Below are 18,646 nucleotides of genomic sequence, written 5' to 3'. Positions count from 1 at the left end.
AGTACAACGCTGGGGGAGTTTTCCAAGATGTTCTGAGACACTCACAGCAGTTCCTTTCCTTTTCCACGAGGATAAGTAAAGTTTCAAATAAGCACTACAACACAGCTCTTCCAGAACATATTATCCTATTTCAGAGAGATTTAAAGCAACAGGATCTCTCAAATGAGACCTTGAATATATAGCTCTTAATTAAGCCATGGCCATCTTCTTAAATGCAAGATTGTATAAATGTAAATACATGCTAAACTACAAACTACCAGACAGCCACCAAAACAAACAGGAACAGATCTTCAGCAGGCTTCAGTGAGTCTGAGAATATTTTGCTTTCTGAACTGCAGGGAAAAAAAAGTATGACTTGTAGGGTAGCAAGATGAATTCACTGCTATTTTCCAGTATTTTTGTAATACTTCACACAAAAATTGGCAGGAACACTACTCTCAATTGACAAGGAAACAAACATACTTGCAAAGGACCTTTTATCATAAATTTTGTAGAATCATGACAACTTTTCCCCACTGAAATTTCAAAAGATGCTGTCCACTATCAGTACTGTGATGTACAGAAACTTACTCATGCAAGGCCAACAGGAAAACTTGTAACCCTAAAAATCTATTCATTTTTATTGACATCCCATTCCTCTGCAAAATAATACATAAATAAATAAATGATACCTTGGTGATATCTTGGTGTTTGATGGAAAACAATAGAAAAAACATGGAAAAACAAAGTGGTGTTAAAAGCCCCTTATTTACTCTTTTCTGAGAACACTATTACCTCCCCAGAAAAATTGCTATGTATAATAAACACAAACTGAATTTTAAATTTTCTTCCAAAGTTTATTTTGTACTCAGTAAAAAGCCTATGAAATTAAGTTGAACTCTGTTTTATAAAACTCTGTTTCAAAATTCAAAGCAATTGTCCCCTAGGAATAAATGAAATCAGATTAGTAAGAGCCTAACATCTGAGAGAAAACAGTTTTAGAGAAAAGGCACAAGCAAATCTTCCAGCAACCAAAAAACTCAATTCACTGCTTACTAATGCAGTGTACTTCTGTTAATTAACACGTCTTTGAAAAAGCTGAAGACTTGTAAGATACACCAAATCTTTCCCCAAACCTACCACCTTTCCCTTCATCACCCACATGAAGAGTCATAACTGTGATATTCTTGACCCTAAACAGCACGAAGCTGCGTCAGGGGACATTCAGACGGGTGTTAGAGAAAGGTCCTTCGCTGAGAGGGTGGTCAGGCCCTGGGACAGGCTCCCCAGGGCAGTGGTCAAGGCACTGAGCCTGCTGGGCTTCCAGAAGCATTTGGACACTGCTCTGACACATGGTCTGATTTTTGGGTGGTCCTGTGTGAAGCCAGGAATTGGGCTCGAGGATCCCTGTGGATCCCTTCCGACTCAGCATATTCTACGGTTCTAAATCACAAAAATAAAATGACAGCTTTTCAGCCTATTTTCAATATAATCAAAGTCCAGAAATGTCATTAAATGAAAATACTGATGAACCGATGGTCAAAGAATTGAAAGTTTAAAGATATTTCTGCAAGTGATAAATGACTAACACAACTTTGCAATCTATTTACTTCTATCTTCTTTCAGACGCTACCAGTCTCCAAGAACCACAATGAGTGGAAACTGCTTACTATTTACAATTTACTCAATTGTAAATGACTGAAGAACTTATAAAAGATGGCATAGTTTCCTCAAAGCAGAAAATATTTTTGTAACAAGACTGCAAAGGAAATAAGTTTCATTCCAGACTCTAGAATAACTTCAGCATTTTTTGTGGACTGTGGTTGAAAGACAGATTTTGAAGGCAATCAGCCTACACAATTAAGAGTTTTAAGCATAGATGTTAAACACAGCTCAGAACTTCTACACAAATGCTCTGTCGTGTAAACGAATTATACTTGGCTATTGGCAGTAAACAAGTTAGAAGAAAAATGTACGCACATTCTATCCTCTGGATTTATTCCTAAAATGAGCTGGCTTAAAGATCAGGAAAGATCAGGATACTGAATTCACTAAACTAATTTAAAAGACAGAGACTCTAGTGGTTGGATACAAGGCAGCGTGTCAGGAGGTCATCTGCAACACTTGGAAAATTTGCTGGCTACAATCCAAGTATGAGAGAAAATTTAGTATGCTTTTTCAACCACTACACTAGGCAAATCTTCATAGACCACACAAAGACTACCATAAACAACCCATTACCCGGTATAGAGCTTAAGCAATGTAACCAAGTCTTTATTGTTGTAACTTCTCCATTATTTCCAGTGTACTTATCAGTAGGGAGAAAAGATATGGGCAGTTTATTTACCTTTATGAACATTCAAAAAGAAATGCTCTTTGCTGTAGTACAGAAGGGGGAGAGATCTGGTTATTCTTCTTTACTCATACAGCGATTTCTTTTATCTTGTGCTGAGAGTAATTGCTACGGAACAGGAAGAACAATTTGTTTCCCATTTGTATAAAAGAATCTTCACTGATGCTTCTTAAATTTCAGCTTTATACCACAGCAACTAGTCCAAAATTTCTTTTAAGGAGTCACTTTGGTAATGTCCCTGATTCACATTAAAAGCCTTACACAGCAAACATACACGTTAGGAAGTTTAAACACGTAATCAGCAAGACAACCACTCTTCTTGAAGTAAAGTGGCAACAGCTACTCTAGAACTGAAAATGGACACGAAAAAGTTAAAATAAGATTTATAAATGTCTTTGAAGAAGATAAACCAGTGTCATACACAGCAAAGATGTACAGCTAGGATGCACTAAGCCTTCAGCTTTCCCCTACTCCTCCATTTCAAATGCCAAAATCTTTACGTAATATTTCACAGCAGCTGTAAAGATAAAGGGTTGGCAATATTTGTGTGAAGAAGTTACTTTGGACAGGAGAAGGTAGAACCTTAGGGCCTGAACTTAGCAAGTTTGACTGCCAGCGAGGATTTGGACACCTAGGAGTTTTTATCTCTAGGGCTATTTATTAAAAATTAAAAAAAAAAAGCAATACAGTTGTGAAAGGACTGAAACTACCATTGCTTATAAAGTGTGTACTAATACTATAAATACAACTTTTTTTTTAGAACTTGACTGAGGTGTAATTGCATCAACAATATTGCATTGACAACACAATATTGCACCAACAGTACTGCTTTCTTCTGTTTTTTAGACTATTCCCTAGTTGTATTTCATAACCCCAGAAAGCACACAGTGAAGGTAGTTCTTATTGTTAACTGTATTCAAGAAAAGAGAATGATTGCTTTTGTTTTATGTGCCTCAGATTTAGTCTTTCTTTAACTGGATTTTAAGAGGCAGGTGCTAATAATCAAATTCACTTGGAAAAGCAAACAGGAATGTAATCATGGACTATAGTTGGCAATCAAAACTTGTTTGGAATTTTTTTTTTTTAAACACAAAATACAGATGTGATTTTAGCACACGGATGTACCCACATAAGTCCTAAGTGTAAGCAGCATATGCAAAGAGTCACCAATGCTGCAGTGTTAAGACCCAGAATGTACTGGAATATACACAAGTTCCGGAAGAGCTTGCATTCCTGCTGTTTGTCCATCCCAACATATCTTCACTAATATCACTCACATCAGCATGCTAGTCCATACTTCGCCACTTCTAAGCAAGCCCATTTGTACCCAGACAAGCATACAGCTCTAGCCCATACATCCAAGTTTGGTGCAAGTTTGACAACATAAATCAGGCCTTACACGTGCATCACAGATGATGGTTTAAAACTACTACAAAGCAAAACATTATAAACTGGAATATTAAACAATGTTGAACTAGTTCATCCTAAATGATGCAGTTTTATCAAACACTTAAATGTCATTAGCAACACATAGGGAAATCGTACAGACATGTCTCTATTAGTTCTTCGAAGCACACTTTACGTTAAGAACACACCACATCTATTAACAACAAAAGGTAAAGTAATGTAGCATACCATTAATACCGACCAGGACTAAGAAAAAAAAAAAAGTAGTCCACTGTTTATTAGCTGCGTACAATCTGCAACAGAAGAAAAATACTTCCTAGATGTGCATTTAAAGGCTCTTTTTTTGGAATGCGTAACACATTGTCATAAATCATGAAATGTAACAGCAGTTGCAGTCTCTTGATTAAATCACAAGATCATTTAAAAATCTCGAGTTGCAAAAATAACTTTGTAGACATGCAATGCCCCACTTCTACCTGTCTTAACAGAACCAGCCGTGGAACAAGAATGGTTGCATGTCACCTGAGACTGGGTCTGAACATGCACATATGCAAATAGAGGGCCATTCCTTCATAACAGTTTTCAAGTAAACATTTGAGAATGTAATGGTTGCACAACTGAAGGACCTTATAAGCTACAAGCTGATTATCTCATAGAAGACTATGTTAAAATGAAAAGCAAATTTAAGGACAAGGTGAAAGACAAAAGGCATGTCCATTTAATGAATTATTCTTATGGCATGGCCTTTTATCAGGTAATTGAACTTCACACAGAAAACAAGTTGGGTCCAGGTCTGGTACTGCAAGTAATAAACAATGGCTTTTTATGCTAGATTGTTGGAAATTTGCACATATTCAAAGAAGAACAAAAGTTAACTTCATACTAGCTGTTTGTGTACCTGATTGTTTTCCATGCATAAAATTCAGGCATAAAACAAATGCAATCAACTTGGCAGGAAAGTCTTCTAATGCCTTCAAAGTAGATTAGGGCATTACACTATGAAGATAACAGAAAAATCACACCAAACCACCTCTTGTAAAAAAAATCCTATGGAAACAAAGGCACCAAGCCTAGAAACAATTAGATCAAACCTGTCTTCTCTCCCCACCCTCACTTCTAGAAATAAGTTAAGCAACATAGTTCTGCAAACTGAATGTTTGAGAACAAAACCCCTTTTGTGTTAAGCTTCTGAAATACTAGAAAATAAACTGCACTTTACAACTTGATGAAACACAAAAACACAGCACCAAATTAGCAGACTTACTTAAAATCCAAAGACCAAAGGTTAAAACACCACAGGTGGGGAAAATAATATATATTTTTTTCCACACTTTTAGTTTTCGTAACATTTAAGATGGCTATAGACATCAAAAATTCTTTAAAACTTCACTGGGGCAGGCATTTGGTATCTCTGGCTATTATTGACATTTTCATGAGCACCACTAGCAAATACTCCACTTGTATAATGGGAAACAGGTGCCTCTACTCTTCCGATGTAGTTTTTCTTTTCAGTTTCAAGCTTGGCTTGAAATGACAGAACAGCGTGCTTCATATGAAGAAGGGATGGTGAGGAAATGAACTTATTTTGTAAATCCACTAGTGTAATAAGTGATAATTACCTAACTCGCTAGTTTTGTGAGGCATATATATTCTGCCACTGAAGCATCAATTTTATTGAGAAGTCTAACAGCTTTTCTGGCCTGTTTTAGGAATAAATAGAAACCACTTAAAATAATTTTACCCTTGAACAAAATATATTATTGTTTTTAATTACCCTGAATTTTCCTTGGATTTTTATTTTCCTGTCCTATGTGCAATTCCTTGGATTGCTTTAACAAAAATAATCAAGACAGGGAACTAGTCACAGATGTTCAACTTTAATAAATTGGAATTACTCTGTCGAGACAAAAATAAACTACTGAAAACATTATATTTGAAATAAAAACATCACGTTTTTTTAAACTGTGTTTTTAGTCAGATTTTTTTTTTTTTGAGATTGCCAGCAAAACCAGTTACTGTTGCTGCAAAACTGTGAGCCAATGAGATTATGATATATAAGCTTGTGTCAAACACAGCAATGCTTTCAAAGTGAAGTTGTGCAGTAACAGCTTGAACAGCTATTTATGAATTACAACTGACTGAAAATGACACTCAGTTAACAGATCCTGTGACCCAGGACAGCCACAAGCGTGAAAATGCCACTCAGAAACATCTTACTTTGACGGGGAGGATTGGGGCAGTAAGAAACAAAACCTACACCGGTCTCTCTCTGCCATACTCAATAGTTCATTTTTTCTATTGCAGAGTAATTCCAAGTTGTCCAGTGGTATAAAAATTGGAGTGGTTACAGACTGTGAGGCCAAAACACAAATTCTGAAGTGACCTACAGGGACTGGAAGAGAAACAGCTGGAATCAATGAAAGCAAGTTTGGTACCAGTAAATGAAGATCTATTGCCAAGGACAGAAAGCAGAAATGGAAAAGATGTGAGAAGGGAAGAATGATAATCAGCAAGCAGTTCAGCTATACTCATTTAATAAACCAGTCTCATCTTGTTTTATCAGTGATGTATCCAAACTGTTCTTTAATGTAGCAGAAAATAACTACTCCAGACACTGGGCAGAAAGAGTCCAAAAGAAAAAATTAATAATAATATTATAAGAAGATTAATAAGAAAGATAACAATGCTAGTTCTCAGAGCAAGAAAAGTACATTATAAAATGTACTTACTGCCCAGTTGCGAGCTTTAAAGGTTAGCCATGCTCAGTATTATGTAATGACTGAAACATCTGCAGCCCTGGAAACATTCTTTGCTAGAGAAGGCTTTCTGTAATTGGAAACTGCTGGAGCAAAGCCAAATATAGTAGCCTGAAACAAAAATAAAACAGTAAAGAAAAAGTCAAGAGACAATAGTCCAGTGGTTAAGTGCCCTCTGGGAGCCCAAAATCTCCTAGACTGCTTTTTTGGTAGCTTCTTGGGCCTTTTTTTTTTTTTTTTCTTCTCTGAGCGGGCAGGGCTGGACTGCATTTTGTTTTTGAGAAATCGAAAGGAGAGAGGAAAAGATGTTCTGTTTCAAATGCACCTCAGAGGTCACCCACAAGTTCTGTTTACCAGGCACTTGAAAGTTAAGTAGTAGCATTGGAACTATTTTGCCAGAATCATCCTTCAATTTCATTTCTGCTAATGGTCCACAACACAATCAACCAAATGCTTCTTGAAATCTCCGTAAACAGGGCTCCACAGACCTGGAGTGTCTTTTTCACTGGCTTTGAAGGAACACTGGTTTCCTCATTTTTATCTTTTGGGGAAAAAATGCTGCAGAAGGCTGTAGACTGTCATTCTTCTCTCTCGATCTCTCCTCTGACATCTTTATCGCATCGAACACACACTTTCAGAGCTTCGGAGCCTATCCCCACCCCACTAAACACCCCCAGTTATCAAGAGGATGACTCACATTTCTATTTGGCCTTTGACGGCAGCCTCAAATCACTCAGTTTCACATCAGCATTTTCATTCTTTCTCTGCTGCTTTTCAAGCTTGGCAGGAGTTTATTAACACTTCAGAAAGTCTGTCTTTTAATCCTCTTGCCAACTCCTCATTAAGAAACACTCTTTTGCCAAGATGGCTTGAAAAGGCCCAAACCACATGCTTGATAGAAGTTAGAATATTCATGTCTTTTGTTTTATGCTTCAGCAGTAAGGAGCCCAGTGGAGGAAGTGTCTTTCTGTTCTTCATGCAGCACCAGCCATATCATAATCTTGATCTGCAGCATGGTTTTGCAGGAGGGTTTGCACTAGCACATCTGCAGCAAGCGCGGAAAGAGTATGAGCTAGGCCTCAGAGCAACTCCTCTGCAAGGTGACCTGTGAAGTGGCTGAGGTAATGAAGTTACTACAAACACACAGCGTGAAAAGCTTAGGCAGGCGTGTAATGCCTGAAACTGTGTGCCTTCAGTTTTCAGAACTGCTTCCTGCATTGTCAAACGTTGTAGCAAAACCTCCTGAAGATAAGCCCTTCGTTTAATATTTAACATATTCCTAGATAAATGATAGTAAAAAAAACGGATCACAGCAACCTCAGGAAGTACAGTAACAGGCAACAGTTGCCTCCCATGCTTTTTCTAACTTATTTTAAAGGATATTCATGAGAAGATCCATGCAGCCGTACTCCAAAACTCCAAAGGCCAGATGAAAGGGACCAAAGCCACCCAGCAGATATGAAAGGGATCTCAATATTAAAAGTATGGAAATGGAAAAACGTTTACAAATAAAAGTCATCAAGTAAAATGCGTACCTTCAAAGCATGCATTAGAAGTGACTCAAACTCTTCATTATGACTATAACTCATCCTCCAGAATAAACATGAAAATATTGCCAAAGTTCGTTCTGACAAAAGTAATTTTTATTCACAGGCAAGAAAGTTATTCTATGGAAAATCCAATGCATATTTTCTCATTTCTTTTATGCTAAAATGATCAGTCACTTGTGAGGCAACAAAAACATCTAATTTTTACCACAAAACCAAAAAAATCTTTTCCCGCTTTCTGAATTCTGCAATATATTTTAATAAACGTACACTTCCATCTCTTGAAAGCCCTCAGTTACTAATCCTTGTTTCTTGTTGTGCTCACTTGTATTCCTGAGCATATACTCAGGAAAACAAGAGTATTTGAATCCTTTAAAGCCTGAGCACGTGGCAAATGCAAGATTATTAGAGTTGTGAAAGATTATGTATTAGAAAGATACTACTACTTGCACAGATGAATGTATCAGTAAATATTTTCCTCAAGCAATTATAAAAAAAAAAAGCTGTTGAAGAACAGCAAACTGAGATTCTTTCTGTCATTAAATCCTATCATTCAACAAATGGCAAGTAAATGTGCAGGTTGATTACACATATTTTGACTTTCCTTGTAATATTATCATCTAACAATCAAAATATCTATGCTGTATTACTCAGTGGTGAAGTTCTCAGGCAAGACATCTACAGGAAAGTGATTTGGCAAGACATCTACAGGAAAGTGATTTTATACAGACTTTAAAAAAGTAAGATTGCTTAAGTTGGATCTTACAAAGAATATACCAACACACACAAAGATCAGGGAAGAAAAGATAACTTTAAAATACATCAGCTGACATTACAAGCAGTATCCAACGAATCTGTCTAAAAATCTGGAAAATACCCATTCAGAGAACCTAAAAGTTACATATAATAGGATTCTGAAAGCAAAGTTGATTATTAAGTCATACTCTATTGTGCACAGCGTGGATTTACTGTTTAATCCTGTTGTGCCCCTCATACTACTGTTATTATCTGATTTGAAATAGCTATTTCTGTCGAAGTTTAAATTATGAACTTGTCTTTAAAGTGCTTATGTTAACATATGCACTCCTTTTTAGAATGCTGTTCATGCATGTTTTTATGTAGTAAGTGGTTTAGTAACACATTAAGAAGAAAGGAAGCATGTCCCCTTAGAAAAAAAAAAAACTGTTTTGTTTCCTAAAGAACAATTGTGGATGTAATTTACTATTGCCAGCTTTTATATTTCTAATTAAATCATCTTGGAAAGGTCAAATTCAATTTAGAGAACCAATCTCTTTCTTGTTTTTCTCAAGGCTGATAAAAAATTCAAACAGACAACCTTTCCCAAGATTTATTTCCCCGCACAACTCACACAACAGCACAGACCCATCACTAAAGCCTGGTTGCAGTGGCATACACACAGGCATGAGGCTACATTCAGGGTGGACTGAAATTCAGAATTTCTCACTTTGCAAAATCCACCATGCAGTTATTTAACATATTACTGTCTGCAGTAAGACACAGGTTGGCCAACAGTTACATAGTGAGAGCATTTCAGTCCCCGCTCAAAAGAAAGGAAATCACACAGACCTCAGTAACACTGTTTTAATGCTTTCAATTCTGAGATTTATTTCTTTTTTTTCTTCTCGCTCTGTCATTTGTTGACAGCGTGCGGGAAGCACCAACACTGAGCACTGACAAAAAAGGAACACAGATAGAGTCATCTGCAGTAACTTTGAACTTCGCAACCTGGACAACTCAAAAGCGAAGTATTTTAATGCAGATGTTCAATCCAGTCATCTTCCCTTAGAGGAAAGTCAACACATAGAACAGAGGTGTGAAAACTCCTCAAGGATTAAAAAAGCTGGGTAGGATGACTAAATGTTCACAGCAAAACCTGAGAAATGTTTTCTTCTGCAACTCAGAGATTTCTGTTCAAGACAAAGTCAATAACCACTGAACAAAATACACTGCTGAATAACACCATCGTTCTTTGTTTTTTTAAGTGAAGGGGAAAATAATAGATAATAGAAAAATAGAAAATAATAGATAGATAGATCACCAGCAGTATGATCCGTCAAGTTTGTCTCAAGTATTGTAGGCCACTTTTCAAGCTTTGGGGCCTTTACAGCACAGGTAAAATACCTCCAACGCCAACAAAGAATTTTCACTTCTGTCAAGCAAGCATACCAGTTCAGGATGAGATTTTTTAAAAGGTTCAAGAGACAAAAGGCATTTGAGGCTCAAAGTATAATTTTCTTTCTCAGATTTGTTCTGGTTCAACAGCTAGAAAAGCCGTCTAAAGTTAGAGGAACAACTTATTTATAGATTTTTTTTTCCTCCAAACAGAACCACTTAGTTCAGAGAGATTAAGAAGCAAAGGTTTTGACGTTAACAGTGCAAACAACATACGTGTACTGTGAATCTCACAGAAGAAAGGATAAAAACTATAAAAATGACTATGTGCAGCATTTCTTCTGTTTTCTTTAAATTAAACTGAAATGTCACATTAGTCATTACATTCATGGTGAATGAGTCATCATAATCCAAAGGAACTTAAGGCCTTCACATGTAATTATCTTACAAGATGACATCTACAGCAAAAGTATATATACCACAGTTTGAAAAAGACACTGCCTTTTTAAAGAAAGCATGAGGCACACACTAGGTGTTTTTGAAAACAGAAACTCTTTGGTTTACCTATTCCTGCACAACTTTCTCCTTCGTTTATTAAGCCTAATGCTAATGGCTTAGTTTTTCCCTAGAAGAGTTGTACCAGCGTAGCCAGCAGTGGAAAAAAAAATATATATATATTTTCAGAGACATACAGGTATTATAGACAAGCCCCAGAGCAGGTACACCACCGTCAGCAAAACCAATTTTTTGTTTGCAAAGCTTGTTTCTACTTATGACTTGTGATTTTCTTGTACCAGTAAGGCTTCGAGTTTGCTTATGTAGTTTATTAGTATAGACGACATTAATGATGCTCTTCTCCTATTTTATCCAGAGAACAAACAAACAACAACAACAACAACAAAAAGATAGTGAGAATGACTACTTCAAGCCTAAGGTAAAACCAAGAGAAATAAAAAAATAAAAATAAAAATAAAAAGTTAAGTAAGAATGCATCCCAAGATTATGCATAATTTTAAGGTCAGAAAAAAGTCTAGTCTTTCACTGATGAGTCTAACTGCGAGGATCAACTTCAAGAGTCAAATTAACATTGTATGGGTGACTGGTAGACTTGCTTTATCTGGTTTAATCAGAACTCTGAGAAAACAGTCACATACTTATGCAGTTAGGAAGTTCTCCCTTTTATGTCCTGCTTACCCTCTAATATTCAGAACTGCAAACAAACCTGGATGAGGCATAATGCGCCAGTAAAACATTTTAAAATTCTACTCAGTTCATTAACAAACCACATCTATACATCACAGTGGATCATGATTTAGAAAGCTTACAAGCAAGTGACTTTATTCTTCCTCCTCCTGCTATATCCAAATTTTAATTTGTAGATGTTTCTGGGACCTGTTCAGAAAAGAAAACCTGACCTCAAATGGTTAGCTTTCCTAAGTTCCTTCTACAGGACCTGGAAAGAGAAGCTTCAAAGGATAATTCAGAGCAGCTACAGTGAAGCTTTTACTAGAAATTGTTCCCTAAGAAGTACGCTGTGAACAGCAGAGGAAAAAAGGAGACAAGAAAGATGGGTCTCCCTAACCTAAAATATACTTCTTTAAATATTCCTCTCTTTAGTCACATCCTCAGTGTCTTCAAAAACTTAACAGTTGTAAGATACATCCTTTACATGCATTAAACATTTCTCAGGCTACCCATACCCTTGTAGGGATTTCATCTGGTAAACACACAGCATACTTTCAATCACTTCAGGAATCTTGGAAAAGATATCATCTGTGCTTTCAAAAAGAAAACAAAACACACACACAAAACTCAGTATAGCTGGGTTCACGTTACCTTCAAGCACAACAATTTTCTGCCACTTACATCCAGATATCCGTCAGTTTATATTCTCATTAGGGTCATTCACTACTCAAATTCATGAGGGCCAGTTACACTCAAAATGTAACTGGAAGAACTCAAAACATAAAGAAAACAAAGACATTGGTCTAAACTGTTCCCTGATCTAGTCAAGCTGCTGCAGTTACTTCCAAGGATGGCTGGTCGATCAACTATCGAAAAAACTGGCCACACCTGTTTGCAGATTTTGCAATAGCCCCATTCAATGATTAGAGTAACTGACTGAACTACCTGTTGCTGTGACTCAGCAGTTTGCCTTATGTTTCCTTTCTGTAAGTCTCTATTAGACGAAGACAGACATCCTGCAGAAATTTCAAGGCTTAAACATCTAGATATAGTTTGCCTCGATTTCTTGATTTTCCTGAAACAGTAAGTGCTTGATTGTCTTTTTCATCACATGCTGCTCCTAGCTAACTGCTCTCTAGTTGTTGTACCCTTTCCTACATTCAACCACATTTTTGCATCTTCTTATAGCAGAAAGAGTTTCCACATTATAAAGACAAGACAGGAAGACACCTTACTTGCAAGACTGCAACCTACATCAGGTTTCTTATCTGGGTGAGAATCTAGTTTCTTCCCCAAAGAACAACAAAGAAGGCTAGAGCCATGCTATGTGACACCAGGAATAGCACCACTGGGTTAGGAGGGAAGTTTTGCTTTCACCAGTAACACAATGCCCCAACGTGAAAGACTCGCAAAGGGGAAGAGGAGCACTGAAGAATGCATCAGTGACTGGACTTCAGCTTAAGTGTTACTGATCAAAGACTGTAATTAATTAGAAAGGCAAAAGCTATCACTGAAATGAGTAAGTCTGGGGAGAAAGAAAAAAACATGGGGTTCTTTGCCTCGCTAGGGAAAAACAGCTATTTTTTGTAGTAGAGCTGCAATTCGTTCAGAACTGGAAAACACTTTAATTTCAAGAGGAAGAAACCTTCAACTACTTTGGAGACTTGTAATTGTAAACTCAGCTTTTGCTGCCAGAGTTGAACAGCTTAATTTGCAAGTCAATCCCTGATTTACACTATTTGTAACATCTTTTAAACAGAAAAGCACAGGCTTTTGGTTGATGTTTGAAAAGCATCAAGTCTCTTTAGAGACGTTTTTGAGAGCAAAGGAAAGGAACTGTAATGTCGCAAAATGAAGACAGGCCAAAGAAGAGTCCGGCAGAATTGCCTCAATGTATTTAACTGACACAAAGTAAAAGGAATGTTTCATGAGATGCAAGCCAAGCCAACCTTATTCATGAAATCGTAGGTATATTCTTCTTGTTCTCTGTATCAACAACCCCGAGATTGTTACTCTTTACTATTCAAAAAAGAGTCACATGCATAAGCAGAGAATAGCATTATAATCTTTGGTACTCTAAAAACCATCTTTAAGTTTCCTGTATGCCAAAGCCGATGGTAATCATCAGGACCCCAGATACACCCTTGAAGAACATTTAAGAAAAACATAGGAGTACAGCAAGATATTAACCGAGCCTCAGCCTTCTGCTCTATCCCACTTTGGAGCATATGCCCCAGTATAACTGTATTCCTAAAACCTGAGAATATGTTCGCATGCACATATTTTATGACAGAGGTAGTCACAAGAATAACTAAACAACAAGCAGTCCCACTCCACCAGAACCTATTTCACAACCCAGAAACTGTCTTGAACTCACCTTTTCAGGTTCTAACAACTGTTTGCACAGAAGCCAATGTCAGCCTTCAGCTCCACGACTTTGCAAAAACAAAGCATGGTCATTATCATCACACAAGTGGATTTTTTCCAGCAACAGTAATTCTTTACCACACAGGAAAAAAGCAGCATCACATTTTTATATAACCAAGGACAAGAATTTTGCATATCAGAGTTTGTGAGAGGGATGATTTTTGTAGCAAGACGGAAGCTAAGAAGTAGATCAAAGTCCAAAGACTTCAGTTTGCAGTCTCACAGAAGCACTATATGAGGAAAGCAGGTCTTGTGCTGCAGTGTAGCAAAGTGATTCTCATTTTACAAATATGATTAAGCAGTAATGGACAACTACGTGGCAATTCGCATAGGAGGCAACTTAATAACATGATCGTGAACCCCATTTTTAGAGTTTGTCCACACCAAGATGTTGAGTATCTTGAATATCATTCAAGACAGTGACATGCTTCAGGTTGACAAGCAAACACAAGAAAAAAAAAGTTCCACCAGCCAAATTTCTACAGTACAAATTACCTCTGAACAAAAAAGAAGCCAAATTAGAGGTTACAGATGCTTTTTGCTGCCTTTTTCCACTCAGAAGACTGCATCAGGAAAGGAGGCCCTGCAACGTGAGAACAATATATAGACTACCAAAGACATTAAACAGTCTTCACACATACTGATTGCTCTGTGCTTGTAGCTGCCACTGAAATTTATCTGTAAACTCTATGAATAAGCGATGTGATCTTTTACATGACAGTCGTAAGACTACCTTAACTTCCTCTTGCATGTTTGGCAATTATACCTTTCCCACCTCATTCTGCTAAGACTTTATTCCTTCTTTATATTTAAACAAACACAGATCTGCACATCAAAGCTACCTCTGGAACTTATTTGTCCTTAAAGCATGCCAAGGCTGAACTCCAAACACACTTCTCCAGTGGTCAAAGACAGACCAAAGAAAGAACCACATTTATACAGATTCTGTTCCAAGCACTGTATTTCAACAATACGTGCCACTGCTACTTGCTATGAGAATTCATACATGTTGAATCAGAGGGATGCTATCCATATTGTTATTTGTATATCCCAATTTTGATCTAGTTAGATGGTTAGCACAGAAGGAAACATCTTTACTCGTAAGAGATTACAAGAGTTAATAAGAAAGAAATCCAATACACAACCTTTGATTATTCAAACACTCAAGCAAGAAAACAAATGTGCATAGCCGAAGATCTCATTACAGTTACTTTAACCAACCTTAACCTAAGAAGAAACAGCCAAATGTAATGTTATCCTTATCCATTTATATTTAAGAAAATGTCCATCTTAATTTATAAGCCAATTAAAAGAAAATGCAAATCTTGTTATTTTTACAGCTATTACTGCTATGCGTGCTAGTAACCATTTTAACATAGATATCTGCAGTATCGTATATTGGTTTCCCTCCTGAATTCTTCCATTGTGCTACTGTCCTGGTTTCAGTTAGAACAGAGTTAATTTTCCTCCTAGTAGCTGGTAGGCTGCTACGTTTTGGATTAGGATGAGAAGAGTGCTGATAACACCACGATGTTTTAATTGTTGCAGAGCAGTGCTTACACCAAGCCAAGGATGTTTCAGCTTCTCACTCTGTCCTGCCAGTGGGCAGGCTGGGGGTGCAGCAAGAGCTGGGAGGGGACAGACCCAGCACAGCTGACCCAAACTGGCCAAAAGGGTATTCCATACCATCTGGGGTCATGCTGAACAATACATAGGGGTGGCTAGCTGGGGTGGGAGAGCCAGCTGCTCAGGGATAGGCTGGGCATCAGTCAATGGGTGGTGAGCAATTGCATTGTGCATCACTTGTTTCGTACACATTATTATTCTTAGTACTATTATCATCATTATTGTTATCATCACTATTGTTATTATTATTTTCCTGTCTTAATAAACTGTCTTTATCTCAACTCACGGGCTTCACTTTCCCATTTCTCTCCCCCATCCCAGAGAAGGAGGGTGGAGGGTGAGCGAACGGCTGTGTGGTGTTAAGCTGCCAGCCGGGTTAAACCACCACAACTACTCAAGACAGAATGCATTATCAGCATATCAGATCCACTGGAATGGTAAAAAGCAGCCAGCCAGCCAATTATTGAAGAACTTATTAAAAAGACTTACTGTCATCATATACAATAAAAGTATATGCTATCTAACAGGATTTTGTGTGTGCATGTGTGTGTGTGTTTTGACTGTGTTCTTTGAGACAAGCATTTGAAATATATGTGCTAGTCTCGTTAGTCACTTAAGTTTGGTTATAGTGGCCCTCAGAAAAAGTTCAAATTGTCATTTTCCAAACACATATGAGGTAATTTGCATTCCATCATTATTTTTCCCCCTAAAGCACAGAGAATGTTTACTCCCTTGACTTCTGACATGCTACATTTAAAAGAGTGATGCAGAAACTTTCACTAACCTTGAATTTGGTAAACACAAGAAGAGAGCTATCAGAGGTAATTAAAAGCAAATAGCTTTCTTTTTAGCAACATCTGCAGGCTCAAATTTAGCTTGGTGAGCTGTAAGTCACAATAAGCCCAGAAAATACTACAAATACAGGGGAATACTAGTCCCTCAGAAGTCACGCTGATGCAGCTGAGAGGCGGTCAAATCGAACACGCTGTTTGTTTACAAGCTAAGCCCTGGTGTGGCAGGGCTAAAAGCTTAGCCACGGGCGTTAAGTTTGGAGCCAGCACAAGGGCCCGCGTCGGGATACACTTGACCATAGCGGCAGCAGAGCAGCAGATCCCTGCAGCCCAGGCATTTAAGATCGGAGCCGCCCTGGGCTGGCAGGGCCCTCGAAGATCGCCTCGTGCCAACACCTGGTGTGTGCTCGCGTACTTCTGTCCGTGTTTTGAACCCCTTCTGCGGCAGACGCATCACTGACACGTGAAGCGGTGCTTGAACCTTTCGGAAGGTGACGCTTGGCGCTGACAGGCGCCTGGCTGAGGCTGCGAGCTGCGGACAGCCCCGCGGGCAGCCTGCCCCCGCTGCCCCCGCTGCCCCCGGCCGGCGCTGAGGCAGCGCCAAGCCCCGGGGGCCCCGCCATTACGCGGTGCCCTCCTGCCAGCCATGGCGCCGCCCGCCTCCATGTCGGCGCAGGGCACCGGGCAGCCCCCACGCCGCTGCCCTGCCCTCCTTACAGCCCGGCCCCGCGCACAGAGCCGGGGGGTGCCCGGGGAAGGGGAAAAAAAAAAAAAAGGGGAAAAGGGAGGGCGGGAGGTGCCCGCGGGGCGCTCACCTGCGCCGCCGGCCACCTGCGCCCTCCCCGCGGCGCCACCGCCCCGCCGGGGCGAGGGCCGGGCATGGTCCCGAGGGACGGGCGGCCGGACGAGGGGGAGCAGCACAGAACTGGGGATAAGAGCGAGGGTTTTAACAGGAGAAAAAATAATAATAATAAAAAATAATAATAAAAATAAATTAAAAATAAAAAAAAAAGAGCCGAGAACACGCCCCCGCCCTCCCCACCCTGCGCGGCGCAGAAGCGCTGCCGGGGCAGGAGGAGGGAGCCGAGCCCTCGCCGGGGCTGGGGGAAGGCTCCGCGCCTCCTGCCCTGCCCTGCCCGGCCCTTCCCCGCCGCCGAAGAGGAAAACCCCGGAGCGAGGGGCGAGGGAAGGGGCTGCGGGGCCGGGCAGGGCGCTCCCCGCTGCGCTGCCGGCTTCCTGCCGCGCCCCGCCGGGCGGCCGGTGCGAGGCGGGCACGGCGCCGGCGCCGGCTCCGCTCCGCTGCCGCTCCGCTGCCGCTCCGTCCCGCCGCCTGTCAGGCCCCCTGCCCCCCTCCCGCCCCGCTGCCCGGCCCCCCCGGCCCGGCCCGGCCCGGCCCTGCCCTGCTTCCCTTCCCCTCCCCTCCCGCGGCCGCTCACCTGCCCGCAGCCGCCCCGAGGGTCGCGGAGCCTCGCCCCGCTCCTGCCGCCTCAGGAGCAGCCGGACCCGCCGCCGCCGCTCCCGCCCGCGGAGGAAGCGGCCACCATCTTCCCTTCTCCCCCGCAAACGCCTACAGGCGGCTCCAGGGCCCGCCCCGAAAGGAGGCGGTGGCGGCGGCGGCGGCCGGGACGGGGGGAGCGGGCACGGGGCTCGCCCGGAGCCGCTGCCGCGGACAGGGGGCGCCCGAGCCCCGAGCCCCTGGGCCCGGCCGCCGCCCGCACGGGCCTCGCAGGGCGAGGGACGCGGGGGCCCCCTCACAGCCGGCGGCCAGGTCAACCGGCCGGGCGCGGGGAGCTTGCGAGGGGGGTGCACAGGGTGCCAGGGTCCTCCCAGCCCGCAGCCGGCTTTCCTGACAGGATAAATCAGAATTGTCCCCCCTCAGAGAACAAGCCAAGGGCTGTGCTGTATGTAAAAGACGAGTCTTGTAAAGGCAGACTCCAGAGCATACCTCTGTTGGAAGTGTTTGGGCTGTATTTGAGCAAAGATGCAGCCTGCTAACTCTGATTTAAAGATGCAGAATAAAGATTTATATTCACATCCACCACAAAAGAGGGTAAATCACACAAGCTACAGAATCATGAATATTTCAGTAAGTTTTCTTGATTTCCTATTTACGAAACCTTGCAGGGTAGGAAGGCTCTTGAAGATTAGGACAAGCCTTAAAGTATGCAACAACATACCTGAACAGGCTTTGCATTCATTATACTGTCATCCATGCTGTTATTTCCCAACAGATACTAAAAATCTCAGAAAATACTCAAACTAGAACATTGTTGCTTGAATATTGGTGCTGAATACCGCAGATGTGCACTGACTACTTACACGCAGTGCACTTTTCTAGCTTCAACAGTTTTTTTGTGCTGACATTTCAATTATATTCTAAATAGTCCAAGAGGAGTAATACTGGAGTTTAAAAGCGTTCATTTCAGTTTTCTGTCTAAGGTT

The 18,646-nt window shown here is 40.5% G+C and overlaps 1 protein-coding gene across 5 annotated transcripts in view; it reads right to left on the bottom strand.

Annotated features, from left to right (window-relative positions):
* The window catches only part of DENND4C (DENN domain containing 4C), a 69,161-nt gene extending 51,382 nt beyond the window's left edge, over positions 1-17,779 (bottom strand). For 3 of the 5 annotated variants that reach the window (XM_072031654.1, XM_072031656.1, XM_072031657.1), the window contains exon 1: positions 17,641-17,775. The gene's annotated coding sequence lies outside the window, so the exon portion shown is untranslated. Of the gene's footprint in view, positions 1-17,640 lie in introns of all 5 variants that reach the window. The other 2 variants (XM_038169853.2, XM_072031655.1) reach the window with 2 other exon arrangements.
* Between the last annotated feature and the right edge of the window lie 867 nt (positions 17,780-18,646).

This window comes from Anas platyrhynchos, chromosome Z, assembly GCF_047663525.1.
Source record: "Anas platyrhynchos isolate ZD024472 breed Pekin duck chromosome Z, IASCAAS_PekinDuck_T2T, whole genome shotgun sequence".
In the NCBI taxonomy this organism is placed as follows: Eukaryota; Metazoa; Chordata; class Aves; order Anseriformes; family Anatidae; genus Anas; species Anas platyrhynchos.
Note: the sequence above shows the minus strand (reverse complement) of the source record. Positions and strands in the feature narration are given on the sequence as shown.